The sequence below is a fragment of the Lactuca saligna genome, chromosome 1 (assembly GCF_052625555.1).
Source record: "Lactuca saligna cultivar CGN05327 chromosome 1, ASM5262555v1, whole genome shotgun sequence".
NCBI classification, from domain to species: Eukaryota; Viridiplantae; Streptophyta; class Magnoliopsida; order Asterales; family Asteraceae; genus Lactuca; species Lactuca saligna.
The window spans coordinates 18,862,903-18,875,689 of record NC_136417.1 but is presented as its reverse complement, the minus strand read 5'-3'; positions in this window follow the sequence as shown (position 1 = coordinate 18,875,689).

Here is a 12,787-nt window from a genome sequence, read left to right as displayed (position 1 = left end):
TGCCCCAACATTGGACCGAAGTCCAGAACATATAACACATATAATATAACTAAACATTCCTCAGACTTTCCCCGACATCGGACTGAATTCCGGAACATATAAACAAAACACATGCAAGAATCACGAAGACATCAAGCATACAAACATTCTTCGGGCTTGCCCCAACATATTACCGAAGTCCGGAAACATATAATCTACATCATGCTAACCCTGGCATCAGACCTAAGTCCGACATACGCTAAAATACATAAATAGGCCGACATTGGTGCCTTCGACCCCTACTGGAGGGAAACTCACCTCTCAAGCTGCTGCTGAAATCTTGAGTGAGGAATCTCTGATGGCTAATCTAACGACTCCCCGACTATCATTATCACAATAATCACTTAGTCAAAAACTGAGAATCCTTCTAAGGATAAAATGACCATTTTACCCCTGGTCAAAGTCAACATTCTAGTCAAAGTCAACATTCTGGCTTGACCCAGATCGCCAAGTTGCTCCATCAACTTGCCGATTCCTAGAACTCTAAAATCACTATCTAAGTCATCGAGTCACCCCCTGACTCGCCGAGTTCCCTGGCTACTCATAGTCGTTATTTGGTGAATCAACTCGTCAAGTCCCTTCACAAACACGTCGAGTTCTACCTTAAACTAAATCGAGACAGCACGACTCAACTCGTCGAGTTCCTCTATTGACTCGACGAGTTCCTCAGACTGTTTGGGGCATCTTAAAAATTAAGCCTCTACTCTCAGATCCAAAATCCATACTTCTTCTATGTAATGTCCGTAGATCTGGGCTAGTCAATTTAGAGGTAATAGGGGTCGAAAATGACTTTTTGACAAAAGATTATTTAGAATAAATAATCTTAACCAATTTGTAGAATATGTCACAACGTTTCCGTACACATAAAGAGCGTCGAAATCGGAGTTATAACGAAGAAGTTATGACCTGTCGAAGTTTCGCGATGGAACTGGCACTGCACCGGGAAGCGTAAATAGTGATTTTACGATGGAGGACCTTTTAGCCTTAGTGATCTAAACGAAATTCGTATAATATGTTAAACCAAGAAAATCCATAAAAAGAACGGCCAAATCTGACTTCGTATGAAGAAGTTATGATTTTTCTAAGATTCGGCTTAGTAGTGCACGACCCGAAACTCGAATTTTAGTTCGAGCAGTTTTTGGCTTACATGACTTAAATGAGAGTTGAAGATCTCATTAATGGGAACTTAACAGTAAAAAGACAGACAAAAACAGAGTCCGTATGAAGGAGTTACGAATTCTTTGCGGTAATTTAACAGTCTAAACGCGTCGTACTGTTAAATTTAAGATCGGTCGAGAATTAGCTGACATAGTCAAAATGAAAGTTGTAGATATTATTTTTACCTACGCGTGGATATAAAGAACGTCAAAATCGGAGGTCGTATGTGAAAGTTACGGATTTTAGAAGTCGGAAGTGTGCTGTGCGAAAATGGGTGATGTGGCACAATCTTGGCCATTGCTTTCTCCCTAAGTCTTGCCACTAGATGGTGACATGTGGCACCAAGTTCAGCCATTTTCACCCTATAAATACCACCTCTCCCACGCTCATTTTCTTCGCACCTTTCCCATTCTTTCTTCTCTTTACTCTCTCTCTAGCCCCGAAATCCCCCGAAAAGCCTAGGGAACCTCCCTAGCACGAGGCGGAAGCCCCGGAGTGCTCGACAGCTCCGAGAAGAAGAGCTTTTCGGCTCAGAAACGCTGCTCCAAGCAAAGCCTGCTTTCTATAAAACCCGCTATAAGTGAGCTACGCCTACGCTATTTTTAATATAGCTTTTATTTAATTATACTAACATTATTAGGAACTTATAATAAATACTTAGGCTATAATTATGGGTTATATAAGTATTTTTTTTAACGCTTATATAATAGTAATAATAGCTAGACTAATAATTAGTCACGGTAAATATTAGACTAAAATCTAGTGGTGATAATACTAGGTTTCGTCGAAGGAAATTATTTTAAAGTAAACGAAGCGTTGTCCGAGTACCGAGTCACCACCTTCTCAGGTGAGTGCATAGTTACTTTCATCTTACACATAGATATGAAGTATTTTATATAAACTACGTGCTATGTGTGCATATTATCTGTATACTTGTTGTCTATGTTGGATGAACGTTTTTATACATGTTTTAGATGATTTAAATTGTATACGTATTTTATATACACGAATATGTTGGGTATGATATGGGTAGATGAATGATGAGAGATAACAGATGATGTGAGTAAACGTTGGCAGCTATAGACTTAGTGCCTAACTAATAAACATCGACAGCTATGGACTTAGTGCCTATTGGACAAACACCGGTAGCTATGGATTTAGTACCTGTTAAGGAATTGGTAGCTATGGACTTAGTATCTATTAGATAAACACTGGTAGCTATGGATTTAGTACCCGATGAATAGACTATAGCAGCTATGGAATTAGTGCTTTATGAACGAACGTTGGCAGCTATGGATTTAGTGTGAGTCCTATAACCCTGGAAGTAAGGGACTTCGGAATAAACAAATGCAGAATAGATGACTCTTAGGATAAATCCTTAAGAGTAAAGAAGATAATGGGGATGGGTAATTGGGTTGATTGTTTGATTGTTTAAACATAATAATGATATTATTGTGGGTTGAAAACCCTATGTACTCACCAGGTTTCACAACCTGACCCACTCAATTTATTTATATCACAGGTGTTGATATGAAGTCACATTACACTGAGAGATTAAAGAGATGTAGATCACTAGTGTAAATAAATGTAAGTTCTGTTTATGCTTATGTTCCTGTATTGACGATGACATCCCAAACGTTTTAAAATGAATAAAATACGTTTCTTCGAAAATGTTTTAATAACGTATTTATCGTGTTTTTCTAGGAACGAATTCCGCAACATTTTTATTAAAAGAAGAACTCTGATTTTTATAAAGCATAAACAAAATCGGTCTTTTCTGGCCGTGAAAATGGGGATATCACATTCTACATACTGAACGTGCCTTCTTAAGGGTAAAGTTGCCAACTTTACCCGTTAATAATCCTTCTTAATGAGTTTAGCTCAAACCCTAGTTCTTTATAACATAGATCATTGTCCAAAAGCCATAATACTCCAAACCAAAGCATGAGAACCGAGATCTAGGTCTTAGACACCAAATGAACACGCAAAGTCTCAGACTTTCCTTCCATGCATGGCCTTTTGGGTTTAAAAAGGCCAAACTAACACTTTAGAGCTTGCATGGGGGCTTCAATGGCATAAAGTTTTCACCTTTATGCCTTAACACCCCTTAATGATTCCAGATCTGAAGGGATCCTTGATTGGGACATCCATATCCCAAGGGTCAAGCTTCTTGGACCCAAAACCCAATAAAGTGGAAATAAGGAGATCTAATAAACTAATAGACAAGTTAGAGGCTTGATTACCAGAAAATGAAGGGAAAGAGATGTTGCTTCTGGATCTACAATATTCTCTTGGAGTCCTCTAGCCTCTTCTTCTTCTATAAGCTTCAAATCACACAAGATCACTAAAAAGTGGCTCACAAACTCACACAATGCTCTAGGGTTTCGTGGATTAGGGTTTGGGACTTGGAGGCTGGAAATGAGGCCATAAGGTGGGGATTAAGATGATTAAATTGGGTGCAGAACCTTGAAATTAGGGTTTTACTCTGGCAGACCTACTCGCCGAGTTGAGGGTTCTCAACTCGTCGAGTAGATCGCTTAAAACCCTGCGTCCAATCTTGTTTCTACTCGATGATTCTTAGGCTCTCAACTCGTCGAGTAGCTCTACAAAAATAAATACATTATAATTAAATGTGCACCAGGAAGCAGGCGTTACACCAATAGTCTAAAAACAACCACAATGTTGTCACATATCATAATCAAAATCAATATCCAAAACATGTCATAAGAAAAAAAACGTTAGAGAGCAACTCCCAAAGATCTCATTTGTGGAAAATCCTAGCGAGATGCGCTGCGGTCATGCTGGCTCCTTTCCTTTGCAAGAAGGGGTAACTGAAACCAAAACTGAAAACCGTAAGCACAAAGCTTAGTGAGTTCCCCCATCATACCACATACCATACAACAAACATATTACCTAGCATATTCGGGTGCTGGCCTACCCTTTCGGTCTCTTTCAATGGGTACTGTCTAGCATATGAGGGTGTTGGCCTACCCCTTCGGTCTCTTTCAATCGGTAACTGCCTAGCATATCAGGGTGTTGACCTACCCCTTCGGTCTCTTTCAACCGGTAACTACCTAGCATATCTGGGTGCTGGCCTAACGCTTCGGTCTCTTTCAACCGATTATGGGGTCTATTTCACCCCTACCACTACCACATAATATCCTAGCATACAAGAACATAAATCACATATTGCCTAGCATATCTTTGTGTTGGTCTACCCCTTTAGTCTCTTTCGAACGACAACGAGGTCTATTTCACCCCTACCACTACCACATAATAGCATAGCATACAAGCACATAAATCTCATCAGATAGTGGCATACCAGATAATTATCACAAAGAAAATCATCTTTACTATAAATAACTACTAGTAAGCCAACATTGGTGCCTTCGTCCCACTTATATCGGGAAGGTAACTCACCTCACACTACCGAGGTTTACTGCAAGAATCCTTAGTTGTTGCCCTGGAAACTCCTCGAGCTATCAATACCAAAATATCACCCAATTAGCAATCGACTCCCAATCCTTGATCTATAATCCATACTTGGGGTAAAATGACCATTTTACCCCTGACACAACAAGATTCATAACTAAGGCCCAAGCCCAAAACCAAACAAGACCAAAACTTCAAATCTCCTAAAAGCCACTAATGGCCCAATTTTCCAAATTAGGCCCAAACCCTTACATAGGCCTTACTCTAAAGCCCAATAACTTATTCCCAATCCAAACTTAAATCCTTAGCTGGTCCAACAACCCACAAACCCAAATAATATCCCAAACCCGAAATGGCCCATAAGGACCAATAAGGCCCAAAATCATCATGGACCTAACCCAAGAAGGCATAATATCCAAGAAGGCCTAAATTACTGAATGGTCAGCCCTAGTCAACTCTTGGTCCAAGGTCTAAAGCCTAAAAAATTCAACGATCCAAGAAAGCTCAACCTAGTCGAGTACGCCCTGCGTACTTATCTGGTAAGCTAAGTGTACACATGTTGGGGCTAGTACGCATCGCGTACCAGGTGGGTACACCCAACATACTCCCCTGGACTCCAAACTTCTCTAATAAGCTCTTAATTACTTCAACCCTTACTCTAACTCTACATTCTGACTCCTAAAGGTGACTTTTCAAGTAAAGTTGGCAACTTTACTAACATGCATGGCTTAATGGTACCCTAGAGCTCAAAAGAGCTTAATGGATGGTCTTAATTCAAGATTTAACTCAAAATTTCCACAAATCTTTCACCTTTATAAGAGAAGGAACCTTAGAATGTCCAAATACACAAGATTGAGCCCCTAAAACGACCCTAACTCACCAAGACGAAGCAAAAGGGACTAAAATGGCCAAAAACCAACCCAAAGTAGATATATGAAATGAATAGCTAAGATAGAGACTTTATACCATGAAAGTCTCGAAATGGAGACCTTAGTACTGGATCTCCAAGCTCTTCTCTAGAGGTTGACTCTTTCACCTCCTTCTCCTCTTGTATAAACCACCAAAAGTCTTCTTTCAGGCTCCAAGCTTCATCCAAGGCAATCAGGGGTTTTATGGACATGAAAAGGGGTGGTGGATGACTTAAAATGATCTAAGGAGTGGTATAATGTTGCTTATATAGGGTAGGAACCCTGAAATAAAGGTTTTGGTATGAAGGGAGTACACCCCGCGTACCTCTTGGTATGCCTGACGTACTCACAAACCACCTGCGACCACTTAACCATGTATGTTGCGCGTAGCCAGCTAAACATGTGCATGCATTCCTTGCATGCGTGGGACTGATCTGTAACATACTTCCATTAGGGACCAATTTTTCCAAAACCTTCAAAGTACCATAACTTCCTCTTTCTAGGTCCGTTTCCAATGAACCTTATATCCACAAAATGGTGGTGAGAAGACCCATGCTCCCAACAATACTCCCAACCTTTAAAACCTTTTGAAAAACACCCAAAACCCATAAAAGACCGAGATACCAATCCTAATTCCTTCCTTTCCCGAAGCCCCAAACCCCATGACAACTCATGATTGGGCCATAGACCCTAGTAACAAGAAAAATCTGAAACCTGGTGTTACAACTCTCCCCCACTTAAATTAGAATTCATCCTCGAAAATGGCTCCTTACTAACACTTATATTGAAACAACAACATGAAGAACACAACCGAAGATTTTGCGCATATAATAGCCTTCCCAAGGCAACCGAAACCTAAACCAAAACTCCTATCCCGAAAATAACACCCGAACCTTCAACCCTTGCAAACCATCTCTACCTTCTGAGACTTGAAATCTGCAATATCCTAACTACTCGACAGCTCGACCATGCTGAAACAACCCATTCCCTCTCTCAATGAATAGCAAACCAATCATAACCCTTGACTTTGATCATACCATGGCCTATCCCGATCTACTCAAACCATCCTCAGAATAATTCTTCAAGCCTGGTGAACAACGAATACCCTATATTTCAATATAAACCCATCCCACCTTACTTGGGATCCGAAAACCTAAAGTCTCAATGGTCCAACTCCCTATCAGACCTATCATACTAAACTACCACCAAGCTAACCTCATAGAGTCTCTCATCCCACAAATTGCTTCCAATCACTGATCACATTGCTATCTCGGAGGGAGCAAAGCTACTGACCATATATCATACAACAAATACACTACCAAGTATATCTGGGTGCTGGCCTCATCTTCGATTTATTTCAATCGGATACCGCCGAGCATATTTGGGTGCTGGCCTCCCCTTCGGTTTATTTCAACCGGATACCGCCAAGCATATATGGGTGTTGGCCTCCCCTTCGGTCTATTTCAACCGTAAACTACCCGAAACACTGAAACTGTCCGAACTAGTAGACTGCCTTCTAGTTGCCTTCCAAAATCCACCAAGACCTCCCTGGTCCCAATTCATCATCCAGTCATCTGAAATATCGGGTTCCAGCCCGATTGCTGAGCCCAAAGACTCCCACATAGTGGGCCTAACAACCTTTTGATCCTACCAATCGGGTCCATAAGTTGAATCCTGACATCACCAAATCCAAGGCTAAAAGTGAATGTTACATGTCCAAAGATGGACTTATATCACAAACGACCTTATATGGTCCATCGCTTCCTTCATTTAAAGACTGCAGTGGCATTCCTATGGCCTTATCACTGGCTCAACCAAATCTAATTCATTTGGGGATAATCCACAAACCAATCTGTGCATTTGTCACCCCCTCACCATTGCACCATAACTGGTAAGCACTACGGTTCTTCTTGCGATCTCGCAACACTCTCATGCCGTCTGCCAACCTAGTGAATGCTACCCCCCCGCATGCAACCTTACAATACTTTAGCATTGTCTACTACGGCTACACCCACAGTCTTACAACACTCTCACGCTGCCACGTTTGTTGCCCATTGCCTTGCTGCTAATCTATCTATCCGATCACCTTCCAGAATCAAACACGCACTAGACCATGCTTTCAATCAGGTGTTCGGGTTAGGCTTCGAACCATAAAGCCTTTATCATACAAGAACATGCATCTCGACTCTGACATCATCCTTGACCTAAATCCATCCTGAATCTATCATCAAAATCGATATGTCTAACATGAATGCGTGGACCAGTTGCTAGAAGTTTTCCTGAACTCCCACTTACATAACCACAAACCTAACGGCCACTTGGTCGTATCTCTTCCTTACCAGTGTGCAGAACTTACCCTAGTTTCCCTATCCAATCCAACTCCCAGATATTTTGATCGGTTCTCCCTGACTTGGGTTTGTTGAAGGCCTCTTTTTCTTTCTAATCCCATCAACCCGATGGATTCCCGACCCGATAATAACTCATATAACATGATCCACCTATGACCCATGCTCACCAATACTATCATTCCACTACTAGCCAATCTCAATGATCATCCAACTCCAGAAATCTTGAGAAGTACACTTGATGTCTCATTCCACTACTAGCCAATCTCAATGATCATCTAACTCCAGAAATCCTGAGAAGTACACTTGATGTCTTAACCTATTTGATAACCCAATTTTCCTCCCATGATACTACACCATTTCTTTAAGTTCTTATACTGGGCTAAAACTCATAACCCTACCCTGAACTAATGAATCTTTACCCCAACTTCTATCCTTAAAGGATTATTGAGTTCTAATCATCTACAACCCATGCAAACATAAAACTCCCCTAACATTTACAATGACCAATCATCCACGTACTGACATCGCCATATTCTTACTACCGTTCCTCTTTTACCAACCAAAAGGTTCTTCCATAGACATTTTTTGATTCTAACAGATTGAGGATGAAACAATTGAACCCATACTTTACCAATCTCAATGATCATCCAACTCCAGAAATCCTGAGAAGTACATTTGATGTCTTAACCTATTTGATAACCCAATTTTCCTCCCATGATACTACACCATTTCTTTAAGTTCTTATACTGGGCTAAAACTCATAACCCTGCCCTGAACTAATGCATCTTTACCCCAACTTCTATCCTTAAAGGATTATTGAGTTCTAATCATCTACAACCCATGCAAACATAAAACTCCCCTAACATTTACAATGACCAATCATCCACGCACTGACATCGCCATATTCTTACTACCGTTCCTCTTTTACCAACCAAAAGGTTCTTCCATAGACATTTTTTGATTCTAACAGATTGAGGATGAAACAATTGAACCCATACTTTACTAAAGAGTTAACCCGCTAAACCTGACCACAAATTCTAAAATCCATACCATGCATTACTTCCGAAAAAGACCTTGAAGAACAACCAGGATAACACATGATACTATAAGCTCTCTATAAGAGAAATTAATCTTTAATAACCATTAATGACTCATGTCATGTAGTTAGCATGTATCATCCTTGAATATGTAACCCAACATAAGTAGAAAAAAAAACCAAAGATATACTTACCCCAAAGCGATGCAAGATTCCAATAACAAAATGCATATTGAACTGAAAACAAAGTAAGGATACATACCCGTAACATTGCCTGCTGGAGTACCAACCTCCCCAGCCTGGCACTGTAAAATCCGACTCCTCTCCACTGGGGCTCCTGCCCTACCCTCTCGACCATCAGAGATTTGGAAAATAGTCGTAGCAGGTGCACCCACTACTCCTCCCTTCCTCATCGGACAGTTGGCCTTCTTGTGGCCCACCTGATAGCAATGGAAACATAATAAGGTTGCCTCATGAGGGCAATCCCTATTGACATGACCTATCTTGCCAGACTTGTAGCATCCCAAACCATTAGAATGACAAACTCCATCATGTAGCTTCCCATACGTGTTGCACTGAATTCAACCTGATGGACTCTTAAAATTGATCATAATTCTTGGGTATCTTCTTGAGACCCTCTAATATAAGCACCTGATATGGCCCCCTTTTTCTATGGTGCTCCAAATCGATTTCCCGCCCTCGGCTGCTAGGAGTCACATCCTGTAGGGTCTGACACCCTGACACACTCACTCGATCACTCGATAATGGATGAACTGCAATATCTGGAGTAACCTCTGCCCTAAACCATGTCACAAACTCCTCCTAAGACATGGCCTCCAAATCAGGAAGCGCAATAGATCATACCATCAATTCCCGACAACTCCTTGCACCCAATACAGGAGGTAAAAGGCGAACCGAGCCTTGGCTCCTTTGGGGTAGAGACTAGTGCATAAAACACCTTCCATCTCCTCAATCCAACGCGAACTCATAACCCTAGCAGTCCTTCCACCAACTGGTTCACCATCTGAGTCAGGACCTAATCCGGAACCATCCCCATGCGTGCTCATCACCAATATGAAAAGCAATTATACTTGTGATCAGATCGTAACCAATAATTCTCCTCCCCTAGGCTTCTTAGATTCCCCGGGACTCTTACCGATTCGAGTATGGATCATGTGCTTTTAGTAGTACGAGCCCAATACTACCTTCTATGCCTATCCATAATTTCCTCAGCAATCCTCCTAAATCCTGTAAGTCACCTCCTCAATCCAGAGCACCAAAACTCACTAAACCACATCACTAACCTACTGAAGCATATCCTAGGCATTCCTAGGTACCCGAACCCACCCAGTCCTCAGATGTTGAAGGATTGCCATTAATGTCAACTAGCTACCTCATGAATATAGCCACATGTGACAGAGGTCGGATAATTCTTCAAGTTCAAGACTTAACCCTAGAACAGTTGGACTGAGACGAGAGCTGCGCAATAGGGTCAAGTCCATCACTATGAGATTATCCAGCATGTGCCACATGTGACTTAGCATATTCACTTAGTAGTTAACTCACACTGCTAAGAGTACCATAAAGCACAAATAAAGCAGCATTCGGACAACGGAAAAACTAACCAACATACATCAAACAAAACATTCTATCCTTTTATCAGGAATCTGTACTAGCATGAAACTTTAAGGCTCATATAATTAGGCATAACCTAAATAGACCATTCTACCACTGGCTGATCAGTTCTAGCATGCAAATTCTACAAGATCATATAAACATACAAAGGCATCTCTCCTAGATCCTTAGTTCTAATCTAGCATGCGAATCACATAATCATGTCATATCAAAATATAATAGGTATGGGTATCTTGGGAAAAACTTACTTGAGCCTGGATGACGGCACGCATCACACTCCTTGTTCTTTATAAAAACCCTTAATTTTGATTTTCGTAAAATTATTTTTCTCGTAAAAATCTCTCAAATCCTCGATTTGAATCCAGACAAACACGAGAGTGTGTTCGAATCCCTCAAACTAGGGCTCTGATACCAACTTGTAACATCCTAAAATTCATGACCAAAAATTTCATTTTTAATTACGTAATTATAAAATCCAATAGTCTAAAAACATATATAGTGTCATCACATGCATTAATCAAAATCAATATTAAAAACATGTCATAAAAAAAACATCAGAGAACAACTCCCAAAGATCTCATGTTCGGAAAGTCATAGTGTGATGCGCTGCGATCATGTCGGCTCCTTTCCTTTGGAATAAGGGGTACCTGAAACCAAAACTGAAAACCATAAGCACGAAGCTTAGTGATTTCCCCCATCATACCTTATACCATACAATAAACATACTGCCTAGCATATCTGGGTGCTCGCCTACCCCTTTGATCACTTTGAACCGATACTGTCTAGTATATCAGGGTGCTGGCCTACCCCTTTGGTCTCTTTCAACCGGTAAACGCCTAGCATCTCAAGATGTTGGCCTACCCCTTCGGTCTCTTTCAACCGGTAATTGCCTAGCATATCTAGGTGTTGGCCTACCCCTTCGTCTCTTTCAACTGTTTATAGGGTCTATTTCACCCCTACAACTAACACATAATATCCTAGCATATAAGCACATAAATCACATACTGCCTAGCATATTTTGGTGTTGGCCTACCCCTTCGGTCTCTTTCGATCGGTTAGTGGGTCTATTTTACATCGAAGGTGTAGGCTAGCACCCAGATATGCTAGGAACTATGTTTATTGTATGGTATGTGGTGTGATGGGGGAACTCACTAAGATTTGTGGTTACGGTTTTCAGTTTTGGTTTCAGGTACCCTTTCTTCCAAAGGAAAGGAGATGACATGATCTCAATGCATCACATTATGATTTTCCTCACATAACATCTTTAGGAGTCGTTCTTTGATGTTCTTTTCTTATGACAAGTTTTGGATATTGATTTTTATTATGGCATGTGATGACACTATGGATGTTTTTAGACTATTGGCTTTTATAATTATGAAATTAAAAATGAAATTTTTGGTCATGAATTTTGGGATGTTACATAACTACTGGCGGTTCAGCTTGACTAACAGTTCTACTATAATTCCCTTCTTCTAACTATTCAATGTTCAATTTACGCTGCACAATAGGCACAATAGGATCCCTATTCTGTTGTAGTAGACACCTTGTCTCTTCTATCTGATTATACAACATCATTTGTATCATGGTTTGTACTCCCGCCATCGTGATTAGCTCGGGTGTAGCTGCTACCTCTGGTGCACACCCAATCACTAGTGGCTCAGGCTGATGGTTTCAATTAACATTTCCATTAATTTTTCCTAATCCACTTTGAGTTCTCACCAAGTCAATCTATACGCCAAATCAAACGTTCGGTGTACAATGAAGAGAATTAAGATAGGAAAACTTTATTCATGACAGATGTATAAATCTCCTTATCGCTTTGAAATGTTACATGCCAGTTCTAATATTGTAATTAAATGTTTAGAATCATGAGAACATAAAATTGCTAGATCCGTTCGGCAACAGACCATAGATCTAATCAATTAATGGCATCATAAAGCATCACAAATCATTTGGCACATAAAAGCAATTTGGGCATCTTCCCTAAATAAGCTAGTTCTTGTGTCTATTCAGGTGTACTGCCTAAAATATATTAGACACGCTCCTCACGATCATCATTTAGCATTTTAAGTTTAAGTCTAAAAATAAATCCTTATTCCTAGTTCACTTAAACTAATGCTCTGATACCAACCGTGACATCCCCATTTTCACGGCTAGAAAAGACCAATTTGTTTATGCTTAGATAAAAAAACCAGAGTATCATTTTTGAAAAATAGTATTGCGGAATTAAT